Raw genomic sequence first — 5,706 nt, forward strand, 5'->3', positions numbered from 1 at the left:
TTGAGTCAAACCTAACTCGAGCCTACCCAAGTTAACCCCCCTTAGCTAAGCCTAAACCGAGTCCATTGGAGTCAACCGACCCTAGTCCTAGTCGAACCCGTGTCCCATTGGCCCATTTTAGTCCCCTAAGTTTTTTATTTACTTATAGCGATTTTAGATTAGCTAATGTAGTTATCTCTTTAATTGTTTAGCCAAAATTTCTAATTGTCGATTTGATTGGTGTTTGTTAGTTTACCGTTTGTTGATTAGTTAGTTAGTATAGTTAGTTTATAGAGCATATATCATTTAGTCATATACTTAACTATATTATTTAGTGTATTGATTGTAATTGCATTAGTATTTCATTTAGTGCATAGTCATAACATGCATATCATATTCCGTGTAGAGTTCATTTAGCTTCATTATAGTTATCATCTGCATATAATCAGTTATATAGGATTAATTAAGTTTGCATTTCATGTAGATTAAATTCTTAGAGAGTAAAATAGTTCAAATAGTGAATAGTGCACTCAAATCAAAACCAGATTTTTGCCCTGTCGCACCAGCCTTATTTTCTGTACAAAAATTCTGTGTTTTCCAAAAAAATTTATTCTATTCACTGGATTGACATGTTATTTGACTGCAAACCAAATTTCAGCTCATTCGGAGTTGATTTGGTTTGATTTTTAAGCGTTTTGCGAAAACCGCTTTTCCTGGATTTCAAATTACAGGACTGTCGATATCCTGATTTTTCCCAGATTTGAAACGCTTATATATGGAGTTCCAGATATCATTTTTTCATTCTATAAAAACCGTCAGATTTTTTAATCTGTCAGTTGCAGAACAGAACAAATTTCGGAAAAATCCGACCTCGTTTGCCCTATCAAACAGTGGTTTTCCGATAACCTGTCAGAAAGCTATTTTGCACTAGTTAGGGGCATTTTCGTAATTTCCTTAGATTCGGCATTTTAGTCCTGTTTTCATTAGTTGCTGCATTTTAGGAGTTTCATAATCATCATACAGCATTAGTAGAAGTAATTTGGTTAATTTTAGAAGTAGTTTAGTATTTTATTTAATTTTTGTTTGATAAGTAGCATTTGTTTTATTATTTTCGTAAAATTAGAATTAGTATTAGTTACTGTTTGCATTATTAGAATAGAATACTAACTCGGTATTTTTCTGCATTTTTAGGTTGTAAAGCATATTTAGTTTCCAGGGTTATCTTCCAAGTGTGAGGAGCGAATCATTGGCGGAAAGACGAAATTACCCTTGGTGTGGAGCATAAGACATAGTTGCTTGTTTATTTTCATTTTAGTGATTAAATGTATTTGTATTAGTTTTATAACTGTAGATTGACATTTGTCATTAATAAATTAAATTTTCTAGAAATATCGTGATTAAATCCTGTTCCCTGAGGATTCGACCCGTACTTACCACTTTGTGGAAAGTCGGTTTTTATATTTTTGGTTGACGATTTTCCAAAGTTTATTGAAAATAATTGTTTTAACAAGAGCATCTGAAAATATCAACCAAATTTTGGCGCCATTGCCGGGGAACGGCGAATTAATTACTTTATTTCTTAGAGTTTGATTTATTAATTTGTTTTAGTTAGTTAATTAGTCGTTTTATTTTTAGTTAGTAGGAGTAGTAAGTGAATATAGGATTAACATAGTTAGTAAATATAGGATTCACGTTCTGTTCTTTCTAGGATTCACTTAAAATTCATTCTGCAAGGGGCGAGTAGACAGGTGGGTTTTAGAAAAACTTAGTTGTGATTTCCTGTATTTATCTTTTCAGTACTTTAGAATAGTTTAATTTGTTATTTCATTTACTTAGTTAAATCATTTTGACATAGTTAGTTTAGCATAGTGTTTAGTAGTTGTTTATTTTGTGTATTTCCATTTTAGTTTTTGTGTTAGTTTATATATATTTTTTTTTAGTTAGTTAGGTCGTTGGCTTACATCTGGTCGTAGTACCAGTGTATGCAGGGTCGACGAGGTCTAGGAACCCCATTACACCCATTTGTTGACAACCCAGAGAGAATTTTATATTCTCATCGAAGTTCGGCAACAATGGCTGACATGGATCCTCCACCTCCACCCCCAGTTCTTTCACGCCCTCTACGGGAATATTTCATTCCCACAGACTATGTTCAGGCATCCTGCATTCGGAGACCCGATGTAGGAGCGCCACATTATGAGATTAAGGCCAGCATTATTCAAATGCTTCCATCCTTTTATGGCCTTAGTCATGAGGATCCCTACAGACATTTGGATGAATTCCTCGAAATCTGTTCTACTGTTAAGATACAGAATTTCGATGATGATGCGTTGAGGTTGACTCTATTCCCCTTTTCATTGAAGGACAAAGCCAAGTATTGGCTGAAGTCCTTAGATTCTGTAGAAATAGAGTCATGGGATCAATTGCAACAGGAGTTTCTTCGGAAATATTTTCCCATTGGTCGTACGAACCAATATCGTAGAGCCATCACTAGCTTTTCAGAGCTAGATGGTGAGCGCTTTCATGAGACCTGGGAGAGAATGAAGGATCTCCTCAGGAAATGTCCCCATCATCAGGTGCCGAAATGGCAACTGGTGTAGAGCTTCTACGATGGATTGTCTGACAAGAATCGTCAGATGATCGACTCTTCATGTGGAGGGACATTCATGCTAAAGAGCGAAGATGAAGCATGGAGGTTATTTGATATATTGGCCGAGAATTCTCTCCACCATGCTTCGAGCTCTCATTCTGATAGAGCCACACCCAGCATTCAGAAGAAAGCGGGTGTTCTTGAAATTGGTCCATCTACTGCACTACAGTGCAAGGTAGACATGATTGCTCAGAAGTTGGACCAGCTTCTTTCAGGACCATCCACTACACAGCAGGTGTGTACTCTTTGTGCCAGTCCGGCACACGAGATCACTGAGTGCCCTTCGGCAGCTCAGTACCCTGAATTTGTTCAAGAACAAGTTCAGGCAGCTCAGGGTTACGTCAGACCGCCAAATAACCCATTTTCATCGACATATAATCCGGGTTGGCGTAACCATCCCAATTTTTCATGGAAGAATCCACAGTCTTCCATGCAGATGCCTACTTCCTCTCAGCCAGTTCGGCAGCCATCTTTTACTCAGCCATTTCAAAGACCGAACTATTCTCAGTCTTCTTCTTCTTCAGTTCCTTCCCCGATTCAGCAAGAGTCTGCCCCGCAGACATCTTTTGAGGAAAGACTTCTCCAGGCATTCCAAGAGGTGAAAACCTCTAATCAGAATGCCTTCGAGAAGTGTAGCCAGATTTTGAGCTCACATACGCAGTCTATTGCGAAGTTAGAGTCGCAAATGGGACAGTTAGCTGAGGCTATTAGTAGGAGACCCGAGGGTACATTGCCGAGTCAGTCTGTCATGAACCCGAAGGGTAAGGACCAGATGACTGGAGGCCTATTTCATACTGAGACACAGCAGCAGGCTAAATCAGTTATGGCCTTGAGGAGTGGACGTGAGTATCACGTCGAGAGCAGAGAGCGAGAGAGTAGAGAGAGGATACAGGAGCCAGAGACCATTGTTTCACCCACGTCGGCTCAATCATCATCCTCATCCCCATCATCACCTTCACCATCTTCATCATCTTCATCCTCAGAGAAGAAGAAGAAGGATAGGAGTGAGCCTTCTCACAAAGAGGAGGAGCCAGCAGAGTATATTCCCCCACCACCCTATCCCAAAGCATTAGAGTCTCCTGGTTATAGAGGGAAGCAAGGGGCGAAGATCCAGGACATGATTGACATCTTCAAGCATGTGCAGATCAACCTACCTTTGCTCGATGCTATTCAGCAGGTGCCGGCATATGCCAAATTCCTGAAGGAACTATGTACGCAAAAGCGTAAATCTAGAGAGCGAGTTCCTAACAGGGTCCATCTGACTGAGCAGGTGAGTTCAGTACTTCAGCATCAGACACCACCAAAGCTCAAGGACCCTGGAGCCCCTATCATTGCGTGTACCATAGGGAACATCCGGATAGAACGCGCATTACTCGATCTTGGAGCAAGCGTGAACATTCTGCCCGGATATTTCTTTGATTCTTTCGGGCTAGGTGAGATGAGATCGACTCCGATTACACTGCAGCTGGCAGATCGTTCCGTCAAGGTACCGAGAGGTGTCTTGGAGGACGTGCTAGTTAAGGTGGATGACTTTTATTTTCCAGTCGATTTCATTATTCTTGATATGGAAGGAGTGGATAGCCAGCACCAGACTCCGATTATTTTAGGTAGACCATTTTTGGCGACTGCCAATGCGTGCATCAACTGTAGGACCGGAGCCATGGATCTCTCATTTGGCAATAGGAAGGTAAAGCTGAATATTTTCAATGCCGCAATGGGACCAGCAGGAGACATAGACTGCTTTCATGTAGACATTGCACAGGAGTTAGTGGAGGAGCAGCCTGAGTTGTACATTACTGAGGATTCTTTAGATTTGTATCATATAGAGAAGAATAGCTGTGTAGATAGTGTAGACGTGTCTAGAGTGTCATCAGAGAGACCACCTTGGAGAGCTGTCAGGGAGCCTCTTCCACCACTTGCAGAGACCCCCGCCAAATCGTCGATAGAGTCGCCTCCGAAACTTGTGTTGAAACCCTTACCGGATTCACTCAAGTATGCATATCTCGGAGATGATGAGACTCTGCCTGTGATCATCTCATCCTTGCTCACTGAGGAGCAGGAACAGAGATTGCTGACTATTCTTCGAGAGCACAAGGCAGCGATTGGATGGGGAGTTGCTGATCTAAAGGGGATTGATCCTTCATTCTGCATGCATAGGATCTATTGTAATGAGGAAGTCAAGCCCTTTAGGGATATGCAGAGAAGGCTAAATCCCAACATGAAGGAAGTGGTGAAGAAAGAGGTGGTGAAGTGGTTGGATGCCGGAATCATTTACCCTATTTCTGATAGTCAGTGGGTCAGTCCGATTTAAGTTGTGCCGAAGAAGTCAGGACTCACTGTGGTTGAGAATGAGAAGGGTGAGAGAATTCCGATGAGGACCACTACAGGATGGCGAGTCTGCATCGATTATAGGAAGCTGAATGTGGCAACTAGGAAAGATCACTTCCCATTGCCATTCATTGATCAGATCTTAGAGAGACTCGCAGGACAGAGCTACTATTGCTTTCTAGATGGATATTCAGGATACAATCAGGTAGCTGTCCATCCTGATGACCAGGAGAAGACCACGTTTACATGTCCTTATGGCACCTTCGCGTTTAGACGTATGCCGTTCGGGCTCTGTAATGCCCCGGCTACTTTTCAGAGGTGCATGCTTGCTATCTTCTCGGACATGATTGATGATGTGATGGAAGTTTTTATGGACGACTTTTCAGTATATGGCTCCTCTTTTGAAGATTGCCTCCAAAAACTTGCTCGAGTACTGAGTAGGTGTGCGGAGACCAATCTCGTCTTGAGTTGGGAAAAGAGCTATTTTATGGTCCAGGAGGGGATTGTGCTAGGACACATTGTGTCCAAGCGTGGTATTGAGGTTGACAGAGCAAAGGTGGAATCTATTTCTCGTTTGACTCCACCCACCTCTGTGAGGCAGATTCGATCATTTTTAGGGCATGCTGGATTTTACAGGCGGTTCATAAAAGATTTTAGCAAAATCTCTCGACCGCTTTGCACGTTATTGGAGAAAGACCAGCCCTTTGATTTCGGTGAGGATTGTATGAATGCCTTTGAGATTCTCAAAG

At 41.5% G+C, this 5,706-nt stretch overlaps 1 non-coding gene across 1 annotated transcript; it reads right to left on the reverse strand.

Annotated features, from left to right (window-relative positions):
* Positions 1-2,454: 2,454 nt before the first annotated feature.
* Positions 2,455-2,557, reverse strand: LOC149832589 (small nucleolar RNA R71). The gene has a single exon (XR_016433457.1). It is a non-coding gene; the product is annotated as a small nucleolar RNA R71 (small nucleolar RNA).
* Positions 2,558-5,706: the final 3,149 nt, after the last annotated feature.

This window comes from Nuphar pumila, chromosome 7 (genome assembly GCF_984573655.1).
Source record: "Nuphar pumila chromosome 7, dmNupPumi1.hap1.1, whole genome shotgun sequence".
NCBI classification, from domain to species: Eukaryota; Viridiplantae; Streptophyta; class Magnoliopsida; order Nymphaeales; family Nymphaeaceae; genus Nuphar; species Nuphar pumila.